Genomic DNA, 21344 nt, shown 5'->3' with positions numbered 1-21344 from the left:
TGTATGACATAAGAATCTATTAGTCACCACGCTAAAAATATTTGAAATCGTTTCGACCATTCCGATGACAGTGCATATACAAGCGTAATGGTTTTAATTTAGCTAATCGCTGGGGAGAGAAAGAGAGAGAGAGAAAGAGAAAGAGAGAGAGAAAGAGAGAGAGAGAGAGAGAGATACTTCATGTGCACGCTTGAAATTAAATAACCTTGTAGTTCTTCACTTCAACGTCGTTGTGGTGCTATCAACAATTTGCAGAACGTTCAGCTCTCATTTACATCTTATTGGCCGTGTCGGTTCGATGGCGAACGTTCGGCGTGAACACTCGCCGTACAACGAGCTGACACACGTCGAATTCGCCGTAGGCAGCCGCTCGCGATCGGGAAACCTCTAGTGCCACTTTTGAGGAGCACTCTCAAAGTTGTTTCGTTTCGATGCACTGTCGAAAACTTTTGGAAATGTACGATACAGTCGAGGTATTTTTTATGTTACTGACTGCTCTAATACTATGTTTCTATTGCTATTCTCGTTATCAAAATTTTAGATTAGGAACCTTATCTTTAAATTTGCATCAGCCCTATGGAAAAACATTTTCATAGTTAGTTAAAATTGATGTCTTCGAGTAACGCGTGCTGCAGACGGTGTATCAAAATTTTTGTTTCCTTTTACGCTCAAGCTTGTATTATTTCATGTAAATGTCCTTTCTCGTGAAATATGCTAGTTCAGACGATTGTGAAAGGATACATCTGCTAAGACAAACCCATTCCGTAGCAAATGTATGGAAACAGCCACTGGAATACTGGACTCGCCAACAAGAGATAGTCCAGGGCCAGGGAAGAAATTTATGGAACACTCACAGCGGGCTTCAAGGCCAGTAGGGTTTTGCAATTGCATGCCATCGATTCAGGAGTAACCAACAGGCGGCAGGTTTGCCTCACTGTGACGTGAAAGTTCGTTACAGCACGTCCCTCCAGAAGTGAGAAAATGAAATAATTCTGATTTTTACTACTTACATGTAACCCTTTGATGTTGTACTTGAACATTAACTGCGGACCTTGGATTCCTTGCATGACAATGTAGGTAGCGTATTGTGCAGTGCGCCTCAGACAGGATCCCACTGCTCTTGATCCGGCCCTCTGCCACCGTCCAAGCTGCATTCAGCGCCTGTAGACGGGCTGTACAGACGTGCCTAGCGTCAACAACACCGCAGTGATACCCTGAAGTCAGCTGCAGAAACGCAGCTTTCACATTTAGCACCTGATGTCAGCCGACAAAGATCGCGATGGCTACTTGTTAACGATCACTGAAACCAGTGGCTTATGCAGGGTGGGAAAGTAAAATTGGCCAGGAAATTGTTTTTAGTAAGATTTAAGTGGGACTGAACCTCAATAAACATCATTTCAGGCTGTAAGAGAAAGGAACATAGACTGGATGGGGTATTCGTTGAGATGAGAGTGCTTGCTTGCTAATAGATGCTTTGGAAGAAATTGTTTGTGAGAGGAGATTTAGAGGATGGAGGGTGATTTATTCGGGCAGTAATCGCACGAAATAAATCCAAATAAACTTATATTTCTGTAACACGTTTCCATATGATGGTTTGGGAGGTTAAATTAACTTTTCAACATAGTGCCATATAAGTTGTACATGAAGTGATGTAAGCCCCTACGGAAAAGCTTACGTTCGAAGGCCGTAGTCCAGAATCGGTATTGCAATCATTAAGAATCACCGTGTGCATTGAGGCAGATATTCACCGACGCACCTGGTGGAAGGTAACCGTTTTGTGAAACATCGTGTCCTGTTGTGTGAAGAAAAACCTGCTGCAATACCTGATCTGATAAGAGTCGTCGAGCCTTCAAGGCCTTTTTTAAAGGCCAAATGCGTGATAATCGCGTCGGTGCCTTTCCCCAGATTCCTTGGAATTAATACAGAGTGCGTCCCAGTAAGATATGAGCGTCATATTTCCTTTGATCGTCTTGGTACGTGGAGACGGTGGATGACACCACTGCCCCATAGGCGTTCTCCATCTCCAGTGGATGACTACCGGTGTTTGTTCTCAGGCAGGCAAGAAAAGAATAAGAGCACGTTGGTCCTGTTTGGAAGTATTCGCTAGTAACGTCGCTATAGTTCACGTTACCACATTTACCGCACGCAAGTCGAAAAGACACGAACACCACACTAGTCCCTTGTGTACTGGCGGTGGTTATATCGGAGTAGCGCTTCTTTGCATATACGCTCAGCAACGTCCTCAAATTGATACTTTTTAATGGTCCCTTATAATTTATTGGGGGAAGAACACTATACCGATACAGAACCCGAGAAACTACACACTAAAATAAGACGCTTTGTATCCGCAGTGGGGGCAAATTCAAAATAATGTAATAAAAGGCTCATCAACGAAAACGAACAGACAATATATAACATACAATGTCAAAGACGAGAGCTGTTTATTGTTTGAAAATGTTTTCGTTCCACGATGAATTAGAACTACGACCACCACAAGATGATTGTGTTTGTGCTGCTAGTATTTTTACTACCACAGTACGTTGAAACAAAATTATGTGCTCCTCCTGATATGATATCAACGTGTTTGGACGTCGTTTGCGGTACAAGTCACATGTTCTGTCTCCCTTGGCATCTCTGATCCTAATTCGTTTTCTGGATGCATTGAATCGCTAGGCAGAATCACCACACTAAAATATAAAGAGCATTCGAGCAGGAACCGATCAAATTCCAGAAATTAACAATAATGTGGTTGTTTATTTCTAAAAACATAAAAATATTTTTGTCAGATGTGATTTGAGTGACAACTTCCTGAAGACATATCCTTTGGAGAGGCACGATAGTGAGGATTATATCAACGGTGGTAATAAATTTGAAAATAAAAGATCCAGCTGAGAGAGTCGTCAAGCTCATGGAGGACTACAGTCACTTATTTAGATACAACTAGCAAAGGTAGCAGTTTATGCTTCAGATAGTGTTCTAGTATAGTAAGAGCATAAAAAGAAATTTTTCTGAGTAATAAGCGTATTTAAAAGAAAATGTAATTTTCTCGTCACTTTTGTCTTACAAACGTAGTAAGTAGTAGGTTGATGGATTGTATGGATTGTATTATTAATGATAATATAGTAATATTAATAATTAACTGTAGAATGATAAAGATATTTCTTAATCAGCTAATTATAATCAGTAGGTTTCGAAATAAAATCGTAAGTACGATTTTTGTGCCACTTTTCGTTTCTTGTTTTTTCAGATACCAAGCTTTTTTTACAATGGAGGCCAAATACTAATAACATAGGAAACAATTGGAAGTAGCACAAGGAAACCGGAGAAATAGAAGGTACCCTGAGCTGCAGCAGCTGGTAACATAATCAGTAAAAGCACGAACGAGTGAACTAAATAATGTGACTCCAAAACCACTTTGATACGTTCCACGGTAAAAATGGTGTCAAAAAGGAGAGTATCAGAAAGGGCATATCACTCTTGTGTCATTGTTGACTATGCTGTTTTTCTTGCTCTAAGGACAAAGATAATATAGTCAGCACATAGACAGTGAATGAAAGTAAAATAAATCACTTCTGGCAGGCAGTGGCTCATTGAAACGACATGCATCAGCTGACACCGGTGGCAGATACAGGCCTCCTGTATTTCCATTTTAAATCTGAAGATGGTTGTATTACAGTGAAGGAAAATATTATTACTCCTTCCCTAACTAATTAAATTCTTGGAAATCCAAAGGAAAGCGCACTTCAACAGTATGTCAAACATGATAGTAGAACAGGTAGAAGAAACACACTGCCGATGAATGTTACCATAGGTCTTTCTAACACGTCACTGCGTTTGTATGTGCTATCTAACAGCCTCAATAACGTTGATGCACTTAATTCTAATCCGCCCGAAAATCCCGTGCCATATTTTACTTTCCACAAATTACTATAATACAAATAAATGGAAGCACCAATAGACAGACGCTTGCTTCGAAGCATCCAGGTTTTTTCATGGAACGTGATGTTATTCTGTGAACTACTGTATCCTTCATTTGCTCTTCTGAAAAAAGAGAAAAGAAAAACGAAATAAAAGAGGCTACAATTGGCCACCAACATTTAACAGACTCGCTTTTTTAAATGCAGCGTTAAAAACATAGGAAAAAACGGAATAACAAAATTTGGAATGCTGCTGCATATTTGTCTCTTCCGAAAAGTTCTGAAATTGCTGTTATAATAGTTACGTACCCGCTGTATCAGCGGCTATTTACTTTTATCGACGATTATTCACTGATGTTTTTTCGCGGCAATTAAATCCCACAATATGTAATTAAGTGCGCCTGGACAGAAATATTAATAAACTAAAAATTGAGAGAGGTGGAAATCGAAAATACCTTCCTCATTTACATGGTTTTATTACAATAGCATTTCAGTGCACAACTACCATATCGACATTATTAAAAGAAATTGTTTGTGGGTGGATACAAATATAATGAACCAGCAATGACTAAAATCACAGCATTGTGGAGTGTAAAGTTTCATAATTCACAACTGTGCGCGTGGTACATCTATGATCGCATCACGCAGTTTCTGCAGAAATTCCTGTCACCGTATGCTAGAAAATTCTGTTGGTATCCCAAAATATAAAATCGAACACTTTCACTGTTATTGTCACTGACATTAATTAATTTTATATTGCTTCCGTTGCTCCATTAACAAGTTTAATTTGTATTTTCCACAGCGGCACATTTACAATTACGTATTTATTATGAGCAATTAAAATAACAAAGTTATTTTGAACTTCAAACAATACCGCCAGATTAAGAGATTAAGCACAATGTTTTGCGACAGATGTTTAATTCCTCTCTGTACATATGCTGACATAAATATTTCAGTGTGAAAGCCGTTATTGTTTTGAAGTAAGGTTTCGTCAAACGCAGTGGTGTTTATCGTGTTCCTTTCAAAAATATACGCGACGGCATTTGAATTTGTGTTGTAATTGTCAAGCTGTTAAACTGTATCTGTGTTAATAATACGATAGAAGCGACTCGTGAAACGCCCAGAAATTTCCACAAAATTGGGTTCAATAATGTATTTGTGACGGAAATTAATTCTGCTTAGAAGCCAACACCAGTTACTTTATAAGAAAGTTTCCGCATAGTATTAAATGGGATTCATACCTCAAATTATTAAGGTCTATCATTTACAATTTAAATCTTATGATTTTCAAATGTCTGTGACACAGTCACGATATTTACTATTTACTTTACAGCTTTTGTTTTTTAATGTAACTTGATGCCATCTTCTAGAGCGCAGCACTGTATAAAGTGAGTAGGAAGACCGAAGCAAATAATGTCTATGTGTGTTTGATTATATGAGTAGGAAAAATTATCGTCTTGCGATGATAATTATCTACAATAATAATAATTTATTTTAATTGGGCCATATTACATGATCACATTCTGTGTATCTTTTCCCCGACATAAGATTTATGTTGAGATATAGATATGCTTATGTTTACCTTCTGTCCGCAGCTCGTGGTCGTGTGGTAACGTTCTCGCTTCCAGCTCCCGGGTTCCCGGGTTCGATTTCCGGCGGGGTCAGGGTTTTTCTCTGCCTCGTTATGACTGGGTGTTGTGTGATATCCTTAGGTTAGTTAGGTTTAAGTAGTTCTAAGTTCTAGGAGACTGATGACCATAGATGTTAAGTCCCATAGTGCTCAGAACCATTATTTTATCTTCTATGTTGATTTCAGTAAACGAAACAAAGTATTGACCATTTATTACTATATTAGCGTCTCAAGGGCAACAAAATGAAAATTAACATCATATCTGATTTCATTTTTACTTTCGTTAATGTCTGGTATCACGTGGAGACTAAGAATAATGTAGAATACTTCGCTAGTAGGTCGTGGTAAGAAGTTACCCATGTTGTTACGCAAGACATTCACGCACAAAAAAAGAAATACTTTATCATTATCAAAATCATCGTTAACCATTTACTACTGTGTTGATTGAAATCCACTTCTAATCGTGTCCTTATAAAGACTATCTTCCACATTTTCTGTGTGGGAAACTCATCCCGAGCCCAGAAGAGATCCACTAATGAATCAATTTAGTCCACTTTCCATAGTTTAATTTATTGCTATAACCAACTCTCAAACATTTCATCACATGCCTTACTTCAAACACTCACATGTTGTCTTCCGGTTTGAAGCTCACTGAGGATTTACTTTTCATTACGTCATTGAGTTCCGAAAATTAACTCCAAGAACCTTTCCTTCGCATACTTCTTTCCGGTAGTATGAACGGTCTCGCTGTTTTCAGTTGCATAAACTATGTGAACGCTTGAAAAGGTCCTTAAGAGGTTGTCAACTTACACTATTTCGTTTTAGTGTTCTGTTCAAACATGATTTCAGAAGTCCTACAGCCATTTTCTCGCAGGAATATCATACTCTCTCTATTGAGCTGCTCCGACGTTAAAGAATCACTTCTGCTACCAAATAAATTCATCTGTAATTCGAAATCGATACTTATTCATTTAGTAGAAAATCAGGCCTTACATATTCTACAATGATATCACAAAGGAATGAAACTGCAGCGGATGGCGTTGAAACACATGCTGATCATAAAATTTCATTGTATCAATTTCTTTCAGAAAATATCTGATTCACAAAGTATATAGTCTTCACGCATGCCATCCTTGGATAGAGGAACAATTCCTTAAGATAAATGCGTTGTGAGCTAGGCACAAAGATAACTATTAGGTATAAATGTACAGATAATCCGCCAGTGATAGCTTAATATTAGCAAATGAAACAAATGTTGAGCGACCTGTGGCGGTTTATTTGTACATTTGGAGAAAGTATTACTTATGTTCACTCATATGACCCCACAGAAACAAAACGAATGTGTATAGCTTCTCAGGAAGGTTAAGAGAGTGGTGAATCATATTTGAAATACTGAATGGCCTTCAACTGGACGAAATTACCAGGGAATACCACGATTCTCGCTAAAGAAATGTTCGCTAAACAATTTGATTCAGTAAGAGAAGTAGGTGTTCAAGTCTTTCACGGAAGTAATCTGAAGGGATGGCAAAAGAGAAAGCAAACCCACAATAGCTGATTTTAGTTGTTATATGGTAGATAAACATAAAGAGAACAAAACAAATAGAATGAGAAAAAACAATTTACATAGAAGTTTTTTATCGGTACGTGTGGAATTACTTGCTATCAGTATTTGGTGCATTCAAATATAAGACATTTAACCCTAGCATTACCAACGGGGGGGCCTCGTAGGCCCACTGACTCAGTTTTTCTATGTTGTATCCACACCCTTTGATATATGAACTTGAAAGCAAAGGTAATTGTTCGTTATTGAATGTACTATTGAGTCATTACAGAATTTCGGAATAAAAGTGTAATTAAAATTCATTTACTTGATTTAATTCTCTGTGGGCCTTAGAAGCCCACCCGTTGGTAATAGCAAGGAAAGATTTACGAGGTTGAGTCTCTCGTTTCAAATTCTTACCATGAAACGAATTTTGGCATTGTTGCCTTCAGACACATTATTATGAAGCGGACCATTGTTATTTTCAGTGTTTCTGCTGCTGTTGAACCAGCAAAATGAGTAGACATCGTTTACGTGATAGTTCCATTGAAAGAGTGCTAGAAGAAGTTTTGAACGAATCAGATTTAGAGGAAAGTGAAGTGGATGATGATGTGGAAGAAATTAGAACTGATTCATCGTCTGAGAATGAAGATGAGGTTGAAGCCAATCCACCAGATGATAATGATACGGAATGTGATAAATTCATTGCAAAAAGTGGACGAGAGTATATTACGAAGCCATCTCGACAATGTCGGCGTTCTGTACAAAATATAGTGCGAGAAAGAATGGGGCTAGGACAACAAGGAAGAATTGCGTCTCCGAAAGAGGCTATAGAGCTCTTTTTTACACCTCAAATTATGAATCTAATAAAACTACACTCAAATGAAGAGGCTTCTCGACTAGGTATTCAGCACACAGATGAAGATGAGTTATTTTGTTATATAGGACTCTTGCTAATCATGGGTTCAAATCATGACAATAAGATACCTGTCCAAGAATTATGGTCTTTGCTTCAGGGCCGACAAGTGTACTATGGATCAATGAGTCGGACCCGATTTTTCGAATTGACTAAAATATTGAGGTTTGATGATAAGAACACAAGAGAAATTCGTCGCCAGACTGACAAGTTTGCTCCAATGAGGGAAATTTTTGAAAGCTTCAATTCTTCACTTCCATTGTATTTCATTCCTGGTCTACATACAACAGTGGATGAGATGTTGTCTTTGTTCCGTGGTCGCTGTCCATTCAAGGTGTTTCTAAAAGAAAAACCTGGAAAATACGGCATTCTAATTCGAATGCTGTCTGATTCTGAGACTAGATATGTGATCAGCATGGACATCTATACAGGCAAGTCAGGATATACACAGCATTCAAATGGACCGATGGAAATTGTAAAGAGACTAATAAAACCTATTGAAAAATCAGGCCGTAATGTTAACACAGATCGGTACTATACTTCAGTGGAGCTTGCTGAGACTCTATGAAATGATTTTCACCTCACACTTGTTGGCACCCTACAGTCTAACAGACGACACATACCTGAAGAGCTGAAGACTACAACTGGCCGCAGTTTACACTCTTCCATCTTTGCTTATACTGACCCTCAGACACAGAGGCCACCAGTTACTCTTGCATCAACGCTAGTCCGCGAGAAGCCAAAACGACTGCTGTTGATGCTTTCAACTTATCACTCAGAAGGGGTGTTGAATGAAGACTCAAAAAAGACTAACATAAATCTTTTTTATAATTCTACAAAGGGAGGCGTGGACACCATAGACCAGATGGCAAGACACTACAGCACAAAGAGAGGAACAAGAAGATGGCCTTTGTCCCTCTTCTACACACTCATTGACATAGCAGCAATAAATGCATATTCACTCTTCCTCCTCAACTTTCCGAATTGGAAAAAGAATTTGCTAAACCGCAGAAGAGTTTTTATCACTAACTTAGGTCTCGAACTAATAAGATCTCAAGTAGATAAACGGGCACAAAATTTGTATGGACTTCAGAAGCCAGTAATAATGGCAATGGAAAGCATCACGCAACGGAAGCTCAGCTGCTCTGTAGAACCATCATCCTCAACAGCAGAACCAGGAACACGTGGACGGTGCCACCTATGCTGCCAAGAAGCTGCATCTAAAAAGATCAAGTACAACAAGCTGGGAAAGTCAACTGTTACCTGCTCTCAGTGCCACAAACACGTCTGTGGGAAACACTGCAGGAAGACAGTGTTGTGTGAAAAATGCGTTGCAGAATGAGACAGTAAATTTTGTTTGCTTCATGTAGTGTATCGAATTAAAAAAGTCGTTTTTATAAGAAAACACTATTTTGAAACATTATTCCAAAAAATATATAAACTGAATCTCGTGATTTGTTCATTTTATTCCTATTATAATAACATCTTTTATTATCCAGTATACAAAAACAATGTCTAAGCATTTTGAATTGTTATTAGAGGTATCAGAAGTAAATAAACTTGATTTATGATAAAATAAATTGTGGTATTCTTTATGGGCCTTTGAGGCCCCCCCGTTGGTATTACATGTAACAAAAAATACGTTGGTAATGCTAGGGTTAAGGTAATTAGGCAAATCTTTACTAAACTGAAGGTTGAAAAAAGAATGCACAAATGTCGGTAGGCAACAAAAAATTGCTCTGAGCACTATGGGACTTAACTTCTAAGGTCATCAGTCCCCTAGAACTTAGAGCTACTTAAACCTAACTAACCCAAGGACATCACACACATCCATGCCGGCGGCAGGCAACAGTCAGTCGAAATTCGGGAATCTGTATTAAACATTGATTGCGAGGAGCGTACAACAAAATCCACCTCTGTCGTATCTGATGTACATACCTTGCCTACAACCCGAGAAAATTCCGGCCGTAAGTGAAATCGTTACGTGGGTCGGAAACTTTAATGTGGTCACTGATTGACCATGCTGGTGTGGCGACAGAAGACACCTAAAGGACAACTGTAGTACTAAAGTTCACTTTTAGGAAATCATTCACGCAGTGGGAATGTGCAAACATAGTTTCGTTTGTCCGTCGCACAGACTCCGTTATGGAGAGCATCCCTGGCGCAGAGAAGAAACTGAAAGGCTTAAAAACAAATAATTCGCTATGTTGAGACGAAATACCACTTCGGAATTGGCCCTTTACTTAGTTTGAATTTATAGCGATTCTCTCGCCCACCATAAAGTCCCAAGCGCAAGGAACTCTTGTCTATAAGAAGGGTAAAAGAACTGATCCGAAGAATCACTGACCGGTGTCCTCAACGTCATTTTATTGGCATAATTCTTGAACATATTCCGAGTTCGATTATAATAAATTTCCTTGGGACGGAAAAGCTTCTGCCCATAAACCAGGAAGAATTTGGAAAGCATCGCCCGTGCGAAATTCAGCCTGCTCTACTCTCACATGATATCCTAAGAACCATGGATTAAGGATAGAAGGTTGATTCCATACTCCTACATTTCAAAAAAGCGTTTGACACAGTGTCCCTCTGCAGACTGCTAACGAAGGTACCGCCGTAAAAATAAGTTAACAGATACGTGAGAGGCTTGAAGACTTCTTGTGTAACAGAAGTACGTTGTCCTCGACAGCGAGTGTTCGTCAGATATCAGAGTATCATCAGGAGTGCCCCAGGGAATTGTGAGGGACCGCTCTTATTTTCCATATGCATAAATGATCCGATGGACGGGGTCAGTTGCAATCTTAGCTGTTTGGTGAGGACGCTGTGGTGTACGGGAAGATGTCGAAGTTGACTGATGGAAGACAGACGATGGCTTAGATGAAATTTCTGGCGTACTCTGTATGTAAAAAACGTAATTTAATGGAGATTGTAGAGAAAAATAGTCCCTCAGTGTTCGAATACAGCACTGGTAGTTACCTGTTTGACACAGTCACATCGACTGATTATCTAGAGGTAACGTTGCAAAGCCATCTGAAATGGATCGAGCACGTAATCGTGGATGTAGGGAAGGTGAATGTTCGACTTCGGTGAATTGGGAACATTTAGGAAACTTTAGCTCGTCTATAAAACCGATCGCATATCGAACAATAGTGTGGCTCACTCTGGAGTACTGCTCGAGGATTTTGCATAGCGACCAAGTCCGATTGAGGGAAGACATCGCAGCAATTCAAAGGGAAGCCGCTGCATTTGTTACCGGTAAACTCGATCAGGACTTGACTATTACAGAGATGCCTCGTGGGAATGCCTGGACGGAGACGATGTTCTTCAAACGAAACAGTAATGGAAAAAATTCTATTGGCCCAGCGTAGAAGGACTACGAAGATCAATTCAGAGAAAATCGTGCTCGTGTAGGGGTATATGTTGTTGTTGTTCCTGTTTTTATGCTCGAGCTCGTCACTCCGATCAGTGCTTCGATGCAGCTCTCCATGCTACTCCACTCTGCTCACTGTATTCATCTTTTGAACTACCTCTATGATTTTTACGCCCAACACTTCCCTCCACCGAGTGAGGCGGCGCAGTGGTTAGCACACTGGACTCGCATTCGGGAGGACGACGGTTCAATCCCGCGTCCGGCCATCCTGATTTAGGTTTTCCGTGATTTCCCTAAATCGCTCCAGGCAAATGCCGCGATGGTTCCTTTGAAACGGCACGGCCGACTTCCTTCCCCATCCTTCCCTAATCCGATGAGACTGATGATCTCGCAGCTTGGTCTCTTCCGCCAAACAACCAACCAACCAACCAACTTCCCTCCAAAACTAAATTAGCAGTTAATCTCTCAGAATGTGTTCTACCAACCGGTCCCTTCTTCTCGTCACGTTGTACCAAAGGTTTCTTTTAGTCCCCAACTCTGTTCAGCACCAGCTCATTACTAGCGAGATCCAGTCATCTAATCTTCAGTATTCTTTTGTGATACCACATTTAAAAAGCTTCTATTCTATTTTTATCAAGACTCTTTATTGTCCATATTTCACTTCCATACGAATACTTTCAGAAAATACTTCCTAACATTTAAAGCAACATTCGACATCAACAAATTTCTTTTCTTCAGAAATGCTTTTCTTGCCATTGCCAGGTCTTTTATATCCTCTCTACTTCAGCCATTATCAGTTATTTAACTGTCCAAATAATAAAATTCATCAGCTGCTTTAAGTGTCTCGTTTCCTAATCTAGTTCCACTATAATTGTTTTGCTCTTGTTGATGTTCATCTTGTATTCTCTTTTCAAGGCACTGTGCAATTAGTTCAGCTGCTCTTCCAAGTCCTTTGCTGTCTCTGACAGAATTACAATTTCATCGATATATCTCAGAGTTGTTCTTCCTTCAGCCTGGGCTTTAATTCTTACTTCAAATGTTTTTTGGTTTCCTTTACTGCTTGCTCAAGGTACAGATTGAATAACATCAGGGTAGGGTAGATCCCTGTCTCAGTCCTTTATTAAGCATAGCATGCCTTTCATGTACTTCCGCACTTATAACTGCCGTGTGGTTTTTGTACAAGTTGTAAATAGCCTTTCGTTCCCTGTATTTTACCGCTGCTGTCTTCAGAATTTCAAAGAGAGTATTCCAGCCATCACTGTAAAATTTTTTCCCTAAGTTGACAAATGCTATAAACGTAAAGTTGCCTTTACTTAACCTCTCTTTTAAGATAACTAGAGTGTCAGTACAGCCACGCGTGTTCTGAATTTCTCCGGAATCCTAACTCATCTTCCCGTGGCTGACTCTACCAGTTCTTTCCATTCTTCTACAAAAAAGTCGTGTTAATATTCTGCACCCATGACGTATTAATCTGATGAGGCGGCAGGAAGGGCATTCGGCCAGCCCTTAAACTAACCTTGCCAAATCTGGTTACTCATGCCGACCCTGCGTGACGCGGACAAGGCACAGGCAACACATAGATAGATTTATTAATCTGATGGTTCGGTAATAATCACATCTGTCAGCACTTGTTTCCTTTTTTAATTGAAACTGTTATGTTCTTCTTGAAGTCTGAGAATATTCCCCTGCCTCATACCCCTTGAACACAAAATGGAAGTTTTGTCATGGCTGACTCTCCCAAGGCTGTCAGCAATTGTGACGGAATGTCATCAACCAGAATGCCCTTGTATCGACTTAGGTCTTTCATTGCTCTATCAAATTCTTCTCAGAGTATCGTATCTCCCATCTCATGTTCAGCTTAGTTCCCTTCAAATTCAATGATATTGCCTTAGAGGTCATCTTCCATGTACAGACCGTCTACACATTCGTTCCTCCTCTCAGATTTGTTGTCTTGCTTAGGACCTGTTCTCCATCTGAGCTCTTGATATTGATACAGCTGCTTCTCATTTCGCTAAAGGCCCTTTAATTTTGCTGTAGATGGAATACCACTTTCCCCTATGAAATATGCTTCTAAAACCTTGCATTTGTCCTTTAGCTGTTCTGCTTAGACATTTTGGGCTTCTTATAACTTCATCTTTAGACTTTCGTATGCCCTTTCGTCTTCTTCATTTGCTGAATTTTTCTATTTACGCTTTTCATCAGCTAAATTCAAGATATCTTGTTTTGTACAAGGATTTCTACTAGACCTTCTCTTTTTACCTATTTTATCCTCTGCTGCCGTCACTATTTCATCTATCAGAGCTTCCCATTTGTCATTTACTGTATTCATTTCCCACGTTCTAGTCAATGTTTGCCTAATGCTCCCACCGAGCGAGGTAACACAGTGGTTAGCACACTGGACACGCATTCGGGAAGTCGATGGTTCAATCTAACGTCCGGCCATCCTGATTTAGGTTTTTCGTGATTTCTCTAAATCGTTCCAGGCAAATACCGGGATGGTTCCTTTGAAAGGGCACGGTCGACATCCTTCCCCGCCCTTACGTAATCCGATGAGACCGATGACCTCACTGTTTGGTCTCTTTCCCCAACCAATCCAACCCAACGCTAATGCTCGCCATTAAACCCACAAAACCGATGGTTCCTTCAGCTTATCCAGGCCCCATCGCCTTAATTTACTACCTTTACGCCGTTCCTTCATCTTTAATTTACAGTTCTCAACCAATAAATTGATGTCAGAGTGCACTTCTGCCCCTGGAGATGTCTTACAACTTAAAATCTGGTTCCGAAATCTGTCTTACCATTGTCTAATCAATCTGAAGCCCTCCGGTGTCTCCAGATCTCTTCCACGTATACAGCTTTCTTTCGTCATTCTCAAACCAAGTGATGGTGATTATTAAATTACGTTCAGCTCCCATTGCTTTCCCTCAGTCCTTTTTCACTTAGTATTTTTTCCTTCTCTTTCTTTTCCTATTATAAAATTCCAGTCCAGCATCATACACGTCTTCAGTCTCTTAATAACACGCGCAGCTGGGTAGAATAGAAACTGTTACTATTTCGATGGGTGTGGGCATATTGTCTATCTCGGTTACAATGATGCGTTCACTATCCTGCTCATGGTGGCCTACCGGCGTTCCTGTTTTCGTTTTCATTACTAAAGATAGACCTGCATTAGACCTATTTCGTTTTGTATTTATAACACTGTATTCATCTGACAAAAAATCCTATTTCTCTTGCCGCCTATCTTCACTAATTACCATTATAACTAACTTCAACCAATCCATTCCCCACCTTAAATTTTCTAACCTAAGGGCCTGATTAAAGGCTCTAACGTCCCACGTTCCGACCAGTAGAACGCCAGTTTTGTTTCTTCTGATGACAACATTCTCCTGAGTAGTCCCACCCGGAGATGCGAGTTTACCTCCAGAATACTCTACCTTGCCTCGTTTAACCATATAGCAGAGAAGCATTCCCTTGGAAAAAGTTACGGCTTTACTTTCTCATTGCTTTCGGCCGTTCTGGTACCAGCACGGTAACGCCATTTCAATTGCTGTTATAAGGCCAAATCATTCAATCATCCAGACAGTTGTCCCTGCAGCTACTGAAAAGGCAATTGACTCTCACCGAAATTCGTTTTTCCCTAGCCCTATTTGCGAATGAAGCGCGAAAGGAAATGACTAGCAGTGTTAAAAGGTATCCTCTCCCATGCCCCATACGTCAGCTTTCGGTGTTGCCATGTTCTTATTCCAACCCCTTCAATCAGTAAATACGCATATGATATAATTTTCAGCATTGCAGTTGCAATTAACTCTAATAAATACTGCAAAAATGACATTCTTACACTGACGATATAAGAATTTTTAAATTTATGTATGAATTAGCAAGGGTTTTAGAGTTGGCATTGTGTTGTTCATAACCTTACCGATGTTTCTTCAAAAATGGTTCAAATGGCTCTGGGCACTATGGGACTTAACTTCTGAAGTCATCAGTTTCCTAGAATTTAGAACTACTTAAACCTAACTAACCTAAGCACATCACACACATCCATACCCGAGGCAGGATTCGAACCTGCGACCATAGCGGTCGCGTGATTCCAGACTGTAGCGCCTAGAACCGCTCGGCCACTGCGGCCGGCAACGATGTTTGAGACATTTGTTAAATTGATGTGATCGTCTAGCTGAACTTACGTTAAACAGTTTCATATAATGGTCCATGTTGGCATTATGTCATACATTTCATTTACGCTATGAACCCTGGACATTGCCGTTGGTGGGGAGGCTTGCGTGGCTCAGCGATACAGATAGCCGTACCGTAGGTGCAACCACAACGGAGGGGTATCTGTTGAGAGGCCAGACAAACGTGTGGCTCCTGAAGAGGGGCAGCAGCATTTTCAGTAGTTGCAAGGGCAACAGTCTGGATGACTGACTGATCTGGTCTTGTAACACTAACCAAAACGGCCTTGTGCTGGTACTGCGAACGGCTGAAAGCAAGGGGAAACTACGGCCGTAATTTTTCCCGAGGGCATGCAGCTTTACTGTATGGTTAAATGATGAAGGCGTCCTCTTGGGTAAAATATTCCGGAGGTAAGATAGTCCTCCATTCGGATCTCCGGGCGGGGACTACTCAAGAAAATGTCGTTATCAGGAGAAAGAATACTGGCGTTCTACGGATCGGAGAGTGGAATGTCAGATCCCTTAATCGGGCAGGTAGGTTAGAAAATTTAAAAAGGGAAACGGATAGGTTAAAGTTAGATATAGTGGGAAATAGTGAAGTTCGGTGGAAGAAGGAACAAGACTTCTGGTCAGGTGACGACAGGGTTATAAACACAAAATCAAATAGGGGTAATGCAGCAGTAGGTTTAATAATGAATAGGAAAATAGGGATGCGGGTAAGCTACTACAAACAGAATAGTGAACGCATTATTGTGGCCGTACAAGTTTATATGCCAACTAGCTCTGCAGATGACGCAGAAATTGAAGAAATGTATGATAAATTATTCAGATTGTGAAGGGAAACGAAAATTTAATAGTCATGGGTGACTGAAATTCGGCAGTAGGAAAAGGGAGAGAAGGAAACGTAGTAGGTGAATATAGATTTGGGGTTAGAAATGAAAAAGGAAGCCGCCTGGTAGAATTTTGCACAGAGTACAACTTAATCATAGCTTACACTAGGTTCAAGAATCATGAAAGAAGATTGTATACACGGAAGAAGCCTGGAGATACTGACAGGTTTCAGATAGATTATATAATGGTAACACATTTCCAGGGGCAGATGTGGGTTCTGACCACAATCGATTGGTTATGACCTGTAGATTAAAATTGAAGAAACTGCAAAAAGGTGGGAATTTAAGGAGATGGGACCTGGATAAACTGACTAAACCAGAGGTAGTACAGAGTTTCAGGGAGAGCATAAGGGAACAATTGACAGGAATTGGGGAAAGAAATACAGTAGAAGAAGAATGGGTAGCTTTGAGGGATGAAGTAGTGAAGGCAGCAGAGGATCAAGCAGGTAAAAAGACGAGGGCTAGTAGAAATCCCTGGCTGACAGAAGAAATACTGAATTTAACTGAAGAAAGGAGAAAATATAAAAATTCAGTAAATGAAGCAGGCAAAAAGGAATACAAACGTCTCAAAGATGAGATCGAAAGGAAGTGCAAATGGCTAAGCAGGCATGGCTAGAGGGCAAATGTAAGGATGTAGAGGCTTATCTCACTACAGGTAAGATAGATACAGCCTACAGGAAAATTAAAGAGACCTTTGGAGAAAAGAGAACCACTTATATGAATATCAAGAGCTCAGATGGAAACCCAGATCTAAGCAAAGAAGGGAAAGCAGAAAGGTGGAAGGAGTATATAGAGGGCCTATACAAGGGCGATGTACTTGAGGAAAATATTATGGAAATGGAAGAGGATGTAGATGAAGATGAAATGGGAGATATAATACTGCGTGAAGAGTTTGACAGAGCACTGAAAGACCTGAGTCGAAACAAGGCCCCGGTAGTAGACAACATTCCATTAGAACTAGTGACAGCCTTGGGAGAGCCAGTCCTGACGAAACTCTACCACTGGTGAGCAAGATGTATGAAACAGGCTAAATAACCTCAGACTTCAAGAAGAATATAATAATTCCAATCCCAAAGAAAGCAGGTGTTGACGTGAAAATTACCGAACTATCGGTTTAATAAGTCACGGCTGCAAAATAATAATGCGGATTCTTTACAGACGAATGGAAAAACTAGTAGAAGCCGACCTCGGAGAAGATCAGTTTGGATTCCGTAGAAATGTTGGAACACGTGAGGCAATAATGACCCTACGACTTATCTTAGAAGCTAGATTAAGAAAAGGCAAACCTATGTTTCTAGCATTTGTAGACTTGGAGAAAGCTTTTGACAATGTTGACTGGAATACGCTTTTTTAAATTCTGAAGGTGGCAGGGGTAAAATATAGGGAGCGAAAGGCTATTTGCAAATTGTACAGAAACCAGATGGAAGTTATAAGAGTCGAGGGGCATGAAAGGGAAGCAGCGATTGGAAAGGGAGTGAGACAGGGTTGTAGCCTACCCCCGACGTTATTCAATCTGTATATTGAGCAAGCAGTGAAGGAAACAAATTCGGAGTAGGTATTAAAATCCATGGAGAAGAAATAAAAACTTTGAGGTTCGCCGATGACATTGTAAATCTGTCAGAGACAGCAAAGGACTGGGAAAAGCAGTTGAATGGAATGGATAGTGTCTTGAAAGGAGGGTATAAGATGAACATCAACAAAAGCAAATCGAGGATAATGGAATGTAGTCGAATGAAGTAGGGTGATGTTGAGGGAATTAGATTAGGAAACGAGGCATTTAAAGTAGTAAAGGAATTTTGCTATTTCGGGAGCAAAATAACTGATGATGGTCGAAGTAGAGAGGATGGCAATGGCCAGGAAAGCGTTTCTGAAGAAGAGAAAGTTGTTAACATCAAGTAAAGATTTAAGTGTCAGGAAGTCATTTCTGAAAGTATTTGTATGGAGTGTAGCCATGCATGGAAGTGAAACATGGACGATAAATTTTGGACAAGAAGAGATAGAAGCTTTTGAAATGTGGTGCCACAGAAGAATGCTGAAGATTAGATGGGTAGATCACATAACTAATGAGGAAATAACGAATAGGATTGGGGAGAAGAGAAGTTTGTGACACAACTTGACTAGAAGAAGGTATCGGTTGGTAGGACAGGTGCTGAGGCATCAAGGGATTACCAATTTAGTATTGGAGGGCAGTGTGGAGGGTAAAAATCGTAGAGGGAGACCAAGAGATGAATACACTAAACAAATTCAGAAGGATGTATGTTGCAGTAGGTACTGGGAGATGAAGAAGCTTGCACGGGATAGAGTAGCGTGGAGAGCTGCATCAAACCAGTCTCAGGGCTGAAGACCACAACAACAACAACAACAATGATGTAAGCCAACTAATACCGGACACAAGAACGTGATACTGAACGAGATGACCTATTGTATCTCTTAGGCTCACTGAAAGAGCGAGAAAATATCATTTTCATTTGCCGCTTTTTGTAACGTTTGTATCAACAAAGAAACTATGAATTTTCTGCCTTTTCTCCTCTCTACATACTTTACTTTATTCCAAAATGTTTTTGCAATGGCTGAGCTTCGATATGTTCATTAGTTTCAATTAAGGGTTTTCGTGTAAAAAATACAGGGTAAGACAAAAATGACTTTACAACTTGGAATGACATAGAAGTTTTGAGATAATTTTCAGAATCGGTAGCTGTATCATTTTGTAGCACACAACCTCCACTTTCGCGCAAAAGTATCAAGACTCATATTGGTTTGATGTGACTTTTCTATGTGATGCGGCAAACATCTCACAGATAATCGATTTCTTTTTACATTAGTTGTAGCAAATCTGGCATCATTTCTGCAACTGGATCGTAGATTCGATTTTTCACGTCTGCTGAATTGTTTTTGGGAAAAAACAAACACACGGTCTTTAATGAAACTGCAGAGAGAGACAGCCAGTGGTGTAAAGTCTGGAAAGCGAAGTACCAATGTGATTAGACCTTCACAGCCAATCCACCGTCCTGGGAAGCGATTATCGCGGAAACCACGACCTTCTGTGTGGAAATGAGGCAGTGCACCTTGTTGCTGGTGGTAAACCATCCCATTTCGGTCATCTACATCGATGTGTGGAATGCTCCGTACCAGTGAAAGTAGCCATTTTAACCGCGCACTAAGCTGGTGCTCCTGGTACTGATGCACTACGTGAATTAAAGTTGAGGTCCTTTGCTAGAAAATGACACATCTACCGATTCTCTATCTCAATAAATTTCTGTGTCATTTTTAACTCACCCTGCATTTGTGCCCAGAACTGTCCTGTGACGAGCAATTTATTTTTTCTTCTTGGATGGGGCTTACAGTGGAATGAAACTTTTAAAACATACCAACGATGCCTTCGTTGCAATGTCGTCTCTTAGCAATTTTAGATGGAACTCAAGGAAAATTTCGTGCTTTATTACATGTCAAAATGTATTTTGCTTGCCTTGATGGATTGGTTGTCGAAGGAATAGTTCTTCGAACCGGGTTTAAATCGGAACAGCTATCTTACGTGCTTTCAGAGTAGTGCAGGAGACGCCTGCAGTCGCTGAGATGGGAGACTCAGTCAGCAGGATTTTCGGAAGACGTGACAAGCAGGGAAACTGCTGTGTTCCTACTGCGGGCTTCATAAGGGGGATAGTGGACTTTCCATAAATCTGCGCACACTGTGGTAATTAGGAATGATACACCGCTCCCTAGAATATTTAATAATTACACTTGAAGTCATGGAACCTTTTCTGGTAAGTTTCCAAATTGGGTTAAAAATGTTGTTGTGTTATTAGGTGCAGTAGGTGGTGGTTAGGGGGTGGTCCGTGGGGTTTGGGGATGACCCTGAGGAGCCGTTGCGTCAGAAACATGTCTACCATTATCGAGGTACTGCACTTCTTAGCTGGGAAACCTGAAATACCGCCCATATCTCTTTAAGTTGTTCAGTCACCACAAAAAGCATCGAGTCATTCGCCGTTCCCCGCGGACTGAAGACAGAGGTCCAACAGAATCTGTATGCAGATTATTACCGGAAGTTTTGAGTTTCTTAGAATGACTCCATGAGTAGCAAAAGAGTTCTTTACGACTGTAAGTTAAATGTGCTTGATTTTAAATGTGGCACCTTCGCTCTATGTTTAGTGGATCTGCAGTTGTGACATTCGAAGAAAATTGTATGATGTAACCAATATGTAATTCTACAGAAATCAGAACGACTTTACTTCATCCTATGAGTGATTCGAGGATAAAATCATCGTCATCACCAGATGAAAGCCAATTTGTACACAGCTGTTCTTAGCGACAAGAATCTTAGATATCTTGCAGCAGCTTGTGAAGCAGGCGAGAGCTTGATTAGAAAATGATAAACGAATGAGTGAGAGTATCTAAGGTGTGACGTAGTACGTGATTAACACTAACTTGGGACTAACAGTGGACATTCTATTTGGAAGAAGCAGTGGGTCGAAATCGTTATTCAAGGTTAAAAAACAACTGTAATTTTAATACCCAATATAAAACATACAGGACAAAGATGGGGTTTAGATTTGCACTTGTTACAAAACCTAATTGCCTTTTTAGTTAATTTTCTAGCTGCACTGCACACGAATGTTTCTTATGTTTCTCTTGGAACGTTCAGATCAATATCTTCGCACTTTATTCGTCTTTCCTTCCTTTATTTGCTACTGGCGTTTGAATAATTTTGTATCAACTCTTAATGCCTTGTGAGTGCATCTACCAACTGTTTCCGAAATATTGCATTTGATATTTTCCGTCCCAACACGTGTAGAAATATATGTAATATATCCACAAGAACGGTGAAATGCTAAATTTTGATACAATTTTACTGTCTTCTCAGTTGATTTCTGTATGAAGTCGTGGGATCAGAAAGGCAAATAGCACTTTTTTCTTTACT

Source organism: Schistocerca americana, chromosome 3, assembly GCF_021461395.2.
Source record: "Schistocerca americana isolate TAMUIC-IGC-003095 chromosome 3, iqSchAmer2.1, whole genome shotgun sequence".
Lineage (NCBI taxonomy): Eukaryota > Metazoa > Arthropoda > Insecta > Orthoptera > Acrididae > Schistocerca > Schistocerca americana.
Note: the sequence above shows the minus strand (reverse complement) of the source record.